Source organism: Branchiostoma lanceolatum, chromosome 18, assembly GCF_035083965.1.
Source record: "Branchiostoma lanceolatum isolate klBraLanc5 chromosome 18, klBraLanc5.hap2, whole genome shotgun sequence".
Taxonomy (NCBI): Eukaryota; Metazoa; Chordata; class Leptocardii; order Amphioxiformes; family Branchiostomatidae; genus Branchiostoma; species Branchiostoma lanceolatum.
The window spans coordinates 7035010-7049903 of record NC_089739.1 but is presented as its reverse complement, the minus strand read 5'-3'; the positions used below and the strand labels follow the sequence as shown (position 1 = coordinate 7049903).

Here is a 14894-nt window from a genome sequence, read left to right as displayed (position 1 = left end):
AAAGAGGTTGCGTTAATGCACTTAACGGTTTGGCGTATCGAAAATGAGTAATATGATGCTTGTGTCTCGATTTTTCTAAAGTCCCTTCCCATACTCATTTCAAATTGTTGCTGTTGATGTTTTATTTCATTGTTATCTTATTTTGTTGCTGTTGTTCCCCTTTTAGTGCCCAAGTTTCCTTGATGTTTCTTTAGCAGGGTATGTTTTTTCAGCCCTCCCCCTTTAACGCGCTCGAACACGAGACCCCCATTTTGCGTCGCTACCAAAAGACGGTTGCAGCCCCAACCGAGATGTTGTGTCCCAGGATTTGGACCGGAGTCTCCCAGTTACCAATGATTGAAAACCACGAGCTCAACTGAGAGGCTGCTACAAGCTGATCTACAAAAGGGACACCCCCAAAGCACCTGCCCCTTCTCAGGTCAAATCACAAACAGCTCAATATTGCCAAGTGCATGCAATAAGTAGATTACTTTTAATAAGAAGATCTACATATCTGACAAACGCCTTACCAGTGTTTTAATGGACTGGAGGTATACATGCTGTTGTGAAGTGATTTGAATATCTCAATAGCTTAGAAAGCGCCCCATTTTTCTGTGTCACTTTCTTCGGATTCTAACCGTTTGAGAAATACCAGACACACGGAGTATTGTTACATCATTCTGCTTAGTTCTACGTCATTGGGAACTGAGACGTTGCACATGGATTTGCTACCTCATCGCAAGGGAGAGAAGAATGACACCCCTATCTTGAAAGTAGTGTGGTACAGTCCAATAAACAATATGCAGTCCAATATTCTCCAAGCAGAGGTTAGGCCACTACTTTGGTTACTGCCTGATGTTATGATAATAATAACAACTATCTGGACATAAATGGAAACAGGTTTTAAAGAAGTCATTATTCCTTGTAAGGAGTGTACCAAATACCTTAGCTCACACTGCAAACGCCATTATTACTTCGCGATATCTACGGACGCTTGTTTACACTGTGATCGGAGCTCCCGGGGCTCATACAAAACGAGATCTGCCCTGGACTGCAAGAAAATGCATGTCGTCTCGCTTGCAGCTACATGTAGGTCATCGCAAATTGTTCCTCTTGCAGAAGGGCATAATTTTCTTCCTACTCCTAGGCAAATTACCCACCTTCTAATGTAATCATAATAACTTAATTGCAAACCCGTGCCATAGGGTTAATTGCAATCAAAGCAAGTAACAGCATAAAACGCATGCATACGTAACAGACGGAATTCAAATGAAATGCATAGATAAATAAAAGTGGAGTAACAACCAAGCTAAATCTATTTCAACTTCAGCTATGTGACAATAGCAACAGAATCTATCTACGAGGAGCTACTCACCGTTGTGACCTGTAAGATGTCCTGGGCTTTGACAGGAGACGTCTGCGTCCCTTCAAGATGTCTTTATACACTCAAGACAGTCTGGAGAATCTCTATGGCAGAGAAAATCAAGGAATGAGTCATTAAGAAGCATCTTAACAGTCGTCTTCATGCCTACCAAGAATCAATAAGGATTTTCAAATTTAGCTGGTTTCAAGTACGAACGCCCGAGTGACTAGGCTGTACGTTTACCTGGGTTTATACGTTAAGTGGGTCCTAAATAAGGTCTCTGGAGTCGAGCAGGAAATGGCCAGTCTTATTAATAGCGCGTCCGTACTGACAGTGGGCGACAGTCTTTTAGAATAACACGTAGGTTGTGGAGTGGGTGATGGGGTGGGCCCGTCCGCCAGGATTGGCGAGGACACGTATCTGCGTGATTCACGCCGCGGCTCTACTCTTATCAGGCACTTCGCGACCGGTTTATTCATCACAGCACCGCGGGGGAGATAATAGCAACTGTCCGTCAAGCAAAGCAAGACATAGACACCGTGGCGCGCGTCGCGTTAGTGTAACAGTCAGGGTGTTTGGCCCAGAACGCAGAGGTTCAGGGTTCGAATCCCTGATATGCCATCGATGACGTGCCCTAGGGAAAGGCGCTTTGCACGACTTTCTTCACTCCACCCAGGTGTAAAAATGAATACCTAACTTAACTTGGTGAGGTAAAGGCGGTGTACGGATAACAGCCCACTACCCATACGGCCTCAAAAAGGCTGACTGTCTTTACCTGATTACCAAGCTTACTCTTCTCTGCATGTGGCAAGGTTGAAATACATTACAAACGTGAGCGCAATGCCACATTGTTCTTGTCTCTGGCCTAAAGCAAATGATTACAAAATAGACACTGTTAGATATGTAGTAGCTCGTTGCTTATTGTAATGAAGTTAGACAGGTACACGATATGAAAATATTGTGTTGTATAATTAATGGCATTAAGCGATCGGGATTATAACTTCCTGTCTTAAGGCTGACGCCCTTGGCCTTGTGTATTTAATTCAGCAGTATTTGCATAATGGCAATCGTTCTATAAACGGCACCAGGCTCTAAGCTTCGTTTCTGGTCACAGGTGTGTAAGTAGTCGATGCTTCTAAGCCGACATGTCGGTAATAGATCTTGTACATCCATGTATTTGTCTGAAATAGCTCTTGTTTATCCAGGTGATAACTCAACATTGCTAGATAGTCTATCTTGATACATCGGTCTTCCCTTGTGTAAAGCTTAATCTAAATACTCCAGTCGACATGCTCAAGTGATGGTTACCTCCTAAGTGTTTACCGGTATATATGTGCAGGATACTTTTAAGTTCCGCAACAGCTTATATAGATCCACGTAATAACTCAACATTGCAAGATAGTCTTATTACATAGATACTGTGGTTTCTCTTCAATGTGTTATGCTTAGCTTCACTACTTCAGGCGACGTTGTAGGGTGATGGTTGCTCGGGTGTTTATATACGATATTTCTAATATTTCTGACTTGCCCGCAATAGCTCTTGTATATTCACGTAATAACTCAATTTTGCCACAACGTCTTGGTCCATAGATACTGCAGTTTCTCTCAAGTGTAAAGTGACGTTTTTTCAAGTGTTTTTGCATTATATTTTTAAGTCCCACTTGTCCGCATAAACTCTTGTATATCCAAGTGATAACTGAACATATTTTGATTGTCACGGTACATAGATACCGTGCCTTGTGGTGTTTATATACGACGCTTTTGATTCTGACTCGTACGAAAGAGCTCGTATAGATACACGTAACAAATGAACATGGCTAGAAAGCCTCGGTACATTGATACTGCGCAATACTTAATTTTACTACTTCAGTCGGCGATATAAAGTCACTTTTTTTACGTGTTCATATACGATACGTCCGACTTGTCCGCAATAGCTGGTATATTCATGTAATAAATCATTGCTAGATAGTCTCGCTACATAGATACTCCAATGTGTTATGCTTAATCTAACTACTTGAGTCGGCATTTTAAAGTAAAGTGACTCAGATTTTTTATGTACAAATGTACGATATTTTCAATGCCGGCTTGCCCGTAAGAGCTCGTGTAGCTCCATGTAGTAAATCAACATTGCTTGATAGTCTCGGTGCGTACACACTGCAGTCGACGTTATTAAGTGATGGCTACTCAAGTGTTTTTTGTACGATATTTCTAAGTCCGAATTCTTCGCATCACCTCATGTAATAACTCAGCACTGTTAGATAGTCTTGGTACATAGATTAAACGGGTTCTCTCCAATGTGTCATACCTCACTTCACTACTTCAGTCGACGTACTTAATTGATGGTTACTCACCACAGCGAGTTGAAACATAGTGCTGCCTCTCTTGAATCGTTTGCGCGTGTAGAGTCCGTGTCGGCGTTTATAGCTGCGGGTTCTGCACCGACGCAAATGCTATTCACCCGTCGCTATCAGTAGCTACCATCCCGTAGGAGCGTGCTAACTCTCCGTGGAGAGCTCTGGAAACACTCTACCCTGGCTATTCACCCCCGCGACCCGCCGTCGTCAATAGTTTCATTGTTGTAATGGTCCGTTCGCAAAAGGTCGCCAGCTCTGCCAGACAAAGATAGCCCATTATTCATACACTTTGATTCTTACGCGCGAAACAATACATGTTTGCCGACGTGTAGCGACTCAATGTATGTTAGATACGTCTCTGACAGTTATACAATGTAAAGACATATATTTGGCTTGCCCAAGACGAAGTATATTTTTAGAAATGATTTCATTAGTGTGAGTTAGAGAGGAGTGTAAATATTGAACATTGTTCGATTGACGTTAGTTTTGTTATCCCAATTAACCCACATGTTTGGTTAGCATACATATGTACATGTGGAGTTGACAATCGTTGTATAGGGTCATGTTTGTATGTTAGAAAATTAAACAAAAGTTCCAACAACAAAGGGTCCACGTTCTGGCCTTGATGGTTCAAGGTCATAAGGTGTATGCAGCTTTGTAGCCTTTTAAGATATTTTTAACACCGACTCTCTTTCAGAAGTATTCCGACGTTAGTTACTCTTAAGAAAGTGGTCAAAGAGGATGTTAGTCTATAGGATGATGAGCTTCGTTCTGCCATGCATTGACAAGGACTTGTGGAGAAACCTATATTACCTTACAGAAGATAAACTGAATTGAACCGTTAGTAGTCACTGTTGTCGTCTCTGTTGTAACAAAGTTTTCTCCAATAGATGTTGCACACTATAACTGGCTGCAACCGTTCACTAATAAACAAACAAACCTTTTGATGCTGCTAGCTTGGTGAAAAACTTGAACGATGTGTACGGGGCTTGTGGAAGTTTAACTATAGACATTTTCCATAGCAATAGTCTTTATGTTCATAAATGATTTTAATAAAGTAGGCACATTTTCATACTTTTCTGTATATCTGTCTCTCATTTCTAGTTAGTACAATGCAGTGCTGCCATACATTCTCGATGCTACTATTCTTGTCCGTGGGACTGCCTTGTTGATAACCATGTATATTTCAGAAGGTTCCAAAACTACCAAAAGAATCGCCAAGACATTAGTAAAGAAAAAGCGCACCGCTAGAAAGCTAATATGGAAGCAAGTTGTTAAAAAAAGCAGACCAACAAAAGAAGTAAAAGACGAAGTGCTTAGCAGCTATCCTGAACGAAAATCGTTATCACGCTCCTTACAAACTCACCTGTTCTGCTCCGTACCTGTATATCATTAGGTAGCTCACACCTGAAGGAATCTCACGACGTATTGTTATCTTACAAAGGAATTGTTCACTGGACAATGTGCTTCTTTTTGTCGGCCAGACAAGCTGTTAGTCATGATTAACGTGGACAGAAAATAGAACGTTTTTAAATAGAGCGAAGGGGTGAAAATAAGGACAAGACAGAAAATGGGAACATGTCTTATTTGAAACACATGCAGTGTTGAATCTCTCAAAAATGTATTCTATTGACTTTGAAACTGGTAAAGACCTTATTAAATTTTATTTATGTTGACGACGACACACCAGGGGGCCATAATCGACCTTCATATTCCCAACTACTCACATATCAACAGTGTCTCCATTTTTCATGGAGGAAAAAATTAATAAAAATACCTCAACCTACACGTGTCCCTGCCGGCTTTCGTGCGTTCGTATCATGACCTTCATAATTATTTACGGTGCAATTAAGCTATTCCTCTGTTAAAAGCCTACAGCCCCTCTCTTGGGAGCCGCTGTCTTCATATCTTCATATGATATGTGATTACGGCAGCTTCCGTTCACTGATGAGAAAGATCGCTTCTTTACAAACGATTGCTAACGAGTCCCAGGTGATTTACATAAGGCGAGTCATGACGTCATGACCGCCTTCCCGGTGGTACCCGTCACCATGGCAACACCGGTGAGCGACTCATAAATGTTTCACATCGTGTCCGGAAGGAATGACAGAAGTGTGGTACTCATGGGATTGTTGGCCGGGATATTCTCCAAGCAGAGGTTTGGTTCCGGCTGGTTTTTAACGTGTTTTAAGCGTTTTTGTCGGGCTTTCTATTTTGTGCCGTTCTTTTTAATGTCCACCGGCCAAACACATGAAAAAACGGTACTACTACTGCTACATATCATAATCGAACATTACAAAGGGTCTAATACATGCATGTAACCAGCCGCTTTATCCAGGTCATTGACCTTATTCTTTTGGCCCCAGCCAGGGATCCGAACCCAGGACCATTAGAATCTACATTCTGAGTCAACTACCCAGCACACAAGTCAACACAATGCCACTATCTAATGATAACTGCACATGTACCTGCTAAAGCTAAATTCTAAGCTACATCTTCACTCTTTAGATTATTATACAGCTACAATAGGTAAGTTACAACAACGGTGAGCCTTACCACTAACCTCTTTGGATAGGAAGTAGGAAAAAAACTGTCATAGCACAATGGTGGCTCTCGGAAATACCAAGGTTATATACTGATTCAGAAGGCATCTCAATGAAATGGTGAAGTGCCTTTGTATACAGGATACTCGTTTCCGCTCTAGAAGTTTGCGTCAGAATGACTCAGGTGGCCGGAAATTGTGAATGGGACTTCCACACAATTCAACTTTACAACGTTGGTGCTTACACAAGCTTTCACAGGAAGAGAAAAAACGTTTGAAAGTTCTCTCTCTCTAACTTTTGAGGTAACTTCAAATCCCGTGACATGCCATCGATGTTGAACTCTTGGAAAAGGCACTTCACGCGACTTTTCTCACTCCACCCAGGTGTAAAAATGGATATCTGACTTCGGTTGGGGAAGTAAACGGCGATGGAAAGGGAGGAATGGGCTCTGTCTTCCAGTACCGTACCCTAGACACAGTGGATGGCCACCCACATTTCCCACATCCTCAAAAAGGCTGTATGAGGACAACCTCTATCTTAGCGTATCAAACTCATTGCTCTTTGTATGTGGCATGAGTTGAACCTTTCTCGGACAAAATACTTCATATCTAGATCGTATCCAACGTGCCTCATATAAACAGTATTAAAGCCGAGAGCACTTCCGGGCTGTATCGAGCTATCTATGATATATTGGAGCTCCCCTATCGTAAAGTTTCAAACAAGCTGAATTTGGAACATCCGGACTTTGAAATGCGATAAGGCCTATGAGGAAATATATCCAGCACTGGCCTACAAGGCTGATGTGTTACGCAGATATGTGCAATACGTTTTGCTTCATGATGTTTTTCCAAGTAGCCAGTATAAGGGCTATATATGTGGCTTCGCTACGGCTCACGTCATTAGCCAAGCACATCGGGTTACCTCTACTGTTTCCGATAAGTGTGTTGTGTTTGACAGCTCTCGCTCACTGTGCACTCCAATGACTAAAGGCAACTGTAGCAAAATATTTCCTCTTTCAAAAAAAATTAGTTATCTATCATCATGAAAAAACTAGGACACGGTTGTGATGAACTCTAGCAAGCCGATGATATCAGCATCACCACTGGAAAAGGACAATTTAAACTAACAATGACTATTACAAGTATAATAACACACCAAGTTTGCACAAACAGTACAAGCTGAATATCCTGACACTCACACCAGGAAGGAGGTCCTATCAGAGGGACGTCCCTAACCGAAGCTAGGTACTCATTTTCACCTGAGTGAAGTGAAGAATTTTGTGTTAAGTGCCAAGGGTACAATGTCAACGCATCATTTTTACCTAAGTAAATTGAAGAAATTTTGTATTAAGTGCCAAGAGCACGACGTCATCGTAGCATGCCAGAGGATTCAAACCCAGGACCTCTGGGTTCTGGGAAAACACCCTGCCATTACGCCACGATGTTTTCAGTCTGGTGGAGACTACAGAGGTGTACCCGGATCATGAACGATCCCGTCAGTTACGTTGATGAAGGTTAGACATCCAGGTAGTAAGATACGCCAAAAATAGTTACTCAAGCAACTGGATAAGATTTTGAAACAGTCAGACGTTTCAGACAGCATTCGCTGTCACTGACGAAAGATAGTGGATGCTGTCTGAAACGTCTGACTGTTTCAAAATTTTGTCCAGTTGCTTGATTAACTATTTTTGGCGGATCCCGTCAGTTCCAGATGTGAGTGATTAGATCTCATGATTGATCAAAGAGACGGGATGAAAGGGACACGGATCGGAGGGCATCGCTGCAGATGACACAAAACGTCATTCCCGGCTGACTGAGCAAATAAATCAGTTCTCGGAAAAACTGAGGAGTTGCTGTCTGCTCTTGGCATGTAAAAGTGCAAAGAATTATGAAACTCACTTACATAGCTAGTATCCGTCTGTATGTCTGTCCACAAACTACAGTCTGAAATACAATTCCTGATATGAAATATACATATTTAAGATATGAAATATTATAATACATATTTCATGGTCAATGGAGGTCATTCTCGTACATATCTAAGAACGTAGTTTGTGAAATAGAGGGATGCTTCACAAGAAAATTCGAGGTTATTTTTCCTATATTTCGATAGTTAGAATTTGGGCTTATTAGTCCAGAATTAGATTTATTTTCATTTGGTTAATTGTGAGAGGTGTAGTGTTTAGATACCCAAAATCAAACGCTTAGGAATTGGGATTTCTAAGCGCTTCAGCGCAGTCCGCATGCCACATCTATTATTCATTTGCCCCGAGATGACCCAGACATCTATTAGAAAGGGACAGCAGCGAACAAAACTTCGTCTTGGCGATTATATGATTATCATATTTGACACCGTTTGCCCCCTGATTACAGTAAAGAAAAGGAGAAAGAAGTGGTTTGGCCACCTGTCATCAGAACTTTCCAAAACCATCATTCGAGGACACCCCTTACAGTAAGAAAGAAAGAAGGGAACTGTTGAATTTGTTGTACAGGATTTAATGAATATAGAAATAAGAGCTGTCTACCATGCAAAAATTGTGGCAATAGCTTCTTCAGAACACGAGATATCAAAACCGGATGTTCCGCTGCTGTACCTAAGAAAGACGCCAAGGGACCAGAAAGCGAATCATTTCCATTTTTTGTCAACATAGGAAGGCCCCAAATATGAATTTAATTCATCCAGCCGTTTTTGAGTTTTATTGTTCACCAACAGACACGCGCCCGGGCAAAGACAGATGCTGTCTAGAAAATAACCTCCATTTTTCATGGAGGCAAAATAGTAGTAAAACCTAGTCGGGCCACCACCTGGCGCAGACAACCACCTTTAGTCATAAGCCACATTAAAACAGTCCCGCCAGTATTTTTACAAAGTTAAACCTACCCTGTCCAGAGCGACCGCCTGTCCTCAGCAACCATTTTTTCCGTGGGTGGTTGCTGAATCCAGATTTTACTGTACAAATAAATGTACTAGTTTGGGGCAAAATTCCTTTACAGTAACAAATTACACGTCAAAACGTTTTTCCTTGTGTTATTCTTGTGCTTTGCGTATCTGTATTTGTTTCAATTTACTTTTGTAATGCTCCTTGTTTTGATGACGACACAACCATAAGCTATGAGTTTGAGTGTGTTGTTACCACATCTAGTCAGTAAAAAGTGCAATAAAAACGTACTTCCTGTCAAATATTGTGTTTCCAGACTAAAACAAATGGGTTTCCGGCTTTACAAACCGCAGTGGCTAGTCCTGCCGACCTTCAGTAACGCACTCGTGACGCGTCATTCCTCATCATGAATGTTTGATGAGAAAACAAGAAAGGTCGTGGGGTGAAACGATCATTTATACCTACTTTGTGATGACAACGACTTAGCGATTCTACTACCGTGTTACTTCTTACGTGTTACTACTTATGTGCTTTGGTTCTATAAGCAGACTGTCGTCGTGGATGTCACAAGAAACCGCGACGTGTGTGTTCACATTGTAAGGCGCACATTGTAGTGCCTGGTGGCATTCCTGTTTCAGTAGCAGGGTATATCGTTACAGGGAGGGGCTGCTAGCCCTTCCCCTTGAACGTTCTCGAGGCACCTCCATGAACACGTTACCCCCTACATTTTACGCCCCTTCCGAAAGACGGTGCAGCACCAACCGAGATGTCCGGACCCCGGATTGAACCGGGTTCTCCAAGTTACCAACTAATTGGAACCAGGAGCTCAACTGTGAGGATGCTACCAGTTAATTACAGGACACCCTTTTGCTGAAATGTCACCGCGTCTTATAACTGGATTTATAAGTGTTTCATGTTCTTAATTGTGACAGCCACGTTGGTAAAATCCCGCACATACCAGTGACGTGCACTACGACAGGATGTTGACAGTTAACAAAGGTCACACCTTACCAAACAAACGTAAACACTTCAGGGTAAATGTTTCCCCACCCGACAAACACGGCATCTGTGAAGAGGTGATCAATTCTTCCGATCAGACATTACAGGATGCCATTATCTATCGGTATCGTTAAAAAATGCTCTAGAATAGGCTTACTGTTGTCCCGGCCAGAATATAGGAAATAGCGGCATTTTTTCTCTGCATATTCTCTACCAGCCTACTTATTTGCTGAAGATGTGGTAAAAATTGGAGAAGTATGGAGAATCATATGCCAAAATGATTAGCCAGACAAAGAGTCATAGGTTGGCAACCCAGAATACTGTTTCTATCTTCTTGCAAAACAAGGAGCTTGGTAGCTATTTTTCTAATACAGATCTTGTAGAGAGATATGAAGACCATGGCCTACCTTGTACTTACAAGATTGTCCAATACCTAGCCTGTGTTGCACAATCCCTCGCAGTCGGGGGCGTATTGGGCACCTTTTTCGATAGCTTGAGGCCATATACACCTCTAACTCGAGAAACCAGCAGAAGCTCAGTATTCTTCATCACTATAAAAAAGGCCTGACCAGGGGAGGGGCTGATAGAACCTAGTAGAAGCTTAATTTAGTCAGGCTAGCCCAATAGCTAAGACCCACCCACTGTTAATTACCAAAGTGAATATTTTCTTCCATACCTTCTAATAACCGCACATATTTCTGACAATGGTGTAAATAGTCTTTAAAAAAAAACTGATAACTACAGTAAGGATACAACATTTAAGAACACAGATGGACAAACCTGTTACGTGTATCCGCACCGACACTTCTGAGTGTCGGCTGTTAGGTTCTATTTGCTCAACAAATATCCCCCCTCTCCCGATGTGTACAAAGCTCCTTCGCCAAAATGTCAACATCGACCTTATTTATTACGCCTATCCAGGACAAACGTGTGTGCTTTATACATGTATAAGAACAAAATCATTTATCTAGTCAAGTATTTCAATGAAATCATTCGAATGAAAGTATTAGATTTCAAGCCATTTGACAATCTAGAGTCAAAAAAGTCCTACGACATTTTGAAAAAAAGCGTTTGATAAATCCCAGATTCCCTTACAATTCAAGGCAGTGCGTCCTTGCGAGTTAATTGCAGATGACGATTTGAATCTTTCATAGGCCTAAACATACAAACTATCAAACAAAACATTGTTTCGTATATTTTTCTCAGTGACCCCCAGTCGTTCTCGTCACACATCAAACGTACTGATCAAATAGATATTTCGATTTTAAGTAGCCAACCTTTTGAGCTAAATGCCATGTGTACAGGCAATTATATACCCTTGACATGTATTCATACGCATGTTTCTGTTGCTTGGTAGTCACGCCATATCACATGCTCGATTTAACAATCTCTAGCCGTGGATGACTTTGCTTATCACATACGCGTGATATTTAAGCCACAAATTATAGTTAATTGCTACGTTCGCTACGCAGATTTCCCGATCCTACCACCAGTTGGCAGTTTTCTATCGTCCTTTAAACCGAATAGAATATGTTAAGTTTGGCATGTGATCATGATAGAAACATACAGCATTTCTAAAAACTACGAAATGAATATGATTTTCTATTGTAACGTAAGTGAGTAAGACCCGGCATGGACAGAGTATATATAGTTTGACACTTGGAGGAAACACATGCAGCGTTTGCTAAAGATCGAGAATTGTATATTATTATGAACTTTGGACTTCGTTTACCGCACAAAATAGTTGTAACAGCAATTTTAGATTAAGACAGTACCTATCTCGAGCTGATGCCCAGAGAGTACACAATACGCTATTGAGTATTGTATCAGCCATTAGCTTGTTGTCATATGAATGGTCAGAGTCTATATTTGTTATTGAAAGCACGGAGATACAAACACTAAGACATAACACATAACATTTTACAGCAATTATATGGTACATAACCATGTAAAAAAATCTTGGAAACTAGAAAAGAAAGGTTGTTACCTTGTCAGGTCGTGCGAAAAGCGTTTGGTACGTCCACCTTTACGTCGAGTTCGTCTACTAGAGTTCCACTGGCGAACACACAGGCAAGGCCCATACCCTTCCCTTTAATTTCCTTGATGAGTTGAAATAGTACAAGGTCATTGATTTAGATACAACGACAGGGTTTTGACTACAGGGTTTCATACATGTACAGTCAATGGCTGTCAATCACAGACAACTAAGCGTTTTCAAAGAAATAGTATATATAATGGACGCTATCTTTCATAAGGACAAAATAGCTAGCTGCAAAATATGTTTTATCCATAGTGCTGTAGACAAAGACAATTATCAGTATGAAGATGAGTAATAGAAATAGAGAAAACCAGTCCCCCACCCGGACACGAAAATGTCAAATGAAAGGTTTTCTTTCTTTTGTTTGCTCATCACGCAATTCCGTTCAGGATATGGGGCCCTGCTCTTACCTGAGTAAACGCCGCAATCTCGGCCTGTCATCAAGACTACGTCATCAGTCCTTTGTATCGTCTGACCGGGCTGTCACTCAGAAGGGCACCGCGAGCTCCACAAGGTTGAACAGTGTAGCGAAGCTCGGTAAGGCCTAGGAAACAAAATGTTGTGTTTCCGGTTACCCGACCGACCCTAGCAAAAACCTGGCGACCTAGACTTTTTTGATCGCTGGCAAGGGACATAGAAGTTTTTATCTGACATCTGAGTGATGGAATCCTAATCAGACTTCCTGTATTTCACTCTGTTAACATTTAATGTAAGAATGTGTAGTAAATATCATACTTCTTTGTTCAGCTTATTAGTATACTTGTGCTTGTACAATGCATGTCTGTTACAATATGGTGTGCCAGCCAGTATCTGAACATTTTGTTTTTTGCATTGGTAAAATGTATTTGTTGAGCCAAAATCTATATATACATAATATACATATATATAGAGAGACATTATCCCTACCTACCTACAGACCCTTTTTTCAGGACTGTAACTGATCGGAAACACAACATTTTGTTTCTTAGGCCTGATTACTGTTCAGATGAGCTGTATCATTATGGATGGGTAATATATGTCATGTCTTAATTATATCCACTTGATCATCTTAGGCCCCCTTCATCTGATGTGATCAGGACGCGGGTTTATAGTGTTGCCAATTAAGGAACTTCATACTGTAAATGCAGAAATGTTTGCAGTGGTTTTATGTTCGCGGTTTTCGCGGTGAACTCTTAAGCTTTACCGCGAATAAAAAACACCGCGAAAGCCGTTCCATTATGTGACTGTAACGCTACTATTGTTTCATACGTGAACTCAAAACCACCGCGAAATTAAATCCCCGCCAACATTTCTGCATCTGCAGTATTTCAGATCAATCAGGACCGAATTCCCCCCCTGCCAATCTTATCTCAACCAATCACCGTGCTCATCTAAAAACACATCGCTGTCGTCGGAGTATGACACAAAACAACAAGGACATTTCAACTACAAAATTTCACGAGAAATTTAAAACATCTATGACTTCATTTCTGTACCTGTTAACTAGATGTTCTGTGATCAGTTAGGTATTTGTTATTTCCATACCTATAATGCTTTCGTTAATATTTTTATTGTTAATTATTAATTTGTTACCGTTTAGTTGGTATGGTAAATAGTTGTCATCTACAGTTTTGTTCCTACACATTCAGTTCGTATCGTTAATCCTTTGTTATACCGTGAATCTTGGGAATGAAATCCTATAGACCTTATTGGTCTCAACCTTCCCCAGTACATTCACTGTGTATTTTGCTTAGATATATGTCTGTATTGTTTTTATCGGTGCTAGATAAAGAATAGAATAGAACAGAATAGAATGTACTAGGCACAATTCTAGTAATCAATAATTAAAAGACACGGTAAAAGGTTAAAGATTTTTGTATATGCTTGATCAAAAGTCAAGTTGATTTATGTCATCTTTCTGCAAAGTTAATCATACAGAAGGTCGTAGAGATTATCTACAGCGCCCTTATCATGTGTAGAGAGGGAGAATGACATATAGTCTTTGCGATGCATGCAGACAGAGATAGTGATGAGTTTAACCCACTGAAGACCTGTCAACGCTACTGGCAGCCTCGAGCTCCTTCGCAGTCGTCTTGGACCAGGGCGGTTATTTTTTTGCGGGAAGCGCTGATACGCGAATTGTTTTACACGGGCTAATTAAGGTTCTCTAATGCCTGCTTTTGGAGTTTCGCGGCCGATAGAGTTATACCACAGAGGGAGGAACACATCTCCAACAAGTCTGCTTTCAGTCGGGGATGTTGAAACACGTTGAAAGCTTTTAGCAATCATGACTGTAGCGCTCCTCAAGGATTCAGTATCAGTACAAGAGAGTGATGGATTGAGTTGGAATGACTCCTCGTAGATTCGAAAATTGGGAAAATCATACCCTTGATACACGTAATTAGAACCAAATGGTAGTCTAAGTATGTAGTACTTTCAAAAGCTCAAGAATGTTCTTGTTCATGTAGACGGGACAGATGCTGAAATGCTGTTGTCGATGAGAAATGATGTGGTGTATTCCTGCTTTAAAACGTACTTACTTACTATCCTTAATGCTATAGCTAGCACACCGGCATGTAGGGCTGGAACAAAAACTCCCCAGTTCCTTCTGTCCTGGGCTACTCTCTAGATGTTGTTCCGTGTGTGGTTGAGACTCTTCAGCTGTTTTGCCACTGTTCTTCGCCAGGTGATGATAGGTCGTGTTTGTTTTCTCTTCCCTACTTTTGCCAGGTATAGTCCTGTTCTTGTTATGTCATTGGGA

General features: G+C 41.1%; 1 protein-coding gene across 1 annotated transcript in view; it reads right to left on the bottom strand.

Annotated features, from left to right (window-relative positions):
- Positions 1 to 12195, bottom strand: part of LOC136424189 (adenylate cyclase type 8-like) — a 49848-nt gene extending 37653 nt beyond the window's left edge. The window contains exons 1-2 of the mRNA XM_066412699.1: positions 12104 to 12195; positions 1355 to 1446 (exon numbers count right to left, since the gene is read on the bottom strand). The gene's annotated coding sequence lies outside the window, so the exon portion shown is untranslated. The remainder of the gene's footprint in view (positions 1 to 1354; positions 1447 to 12103) is intronic.
- Positions 12196 to 14894: the final 2699 nt, after the last annotated feature.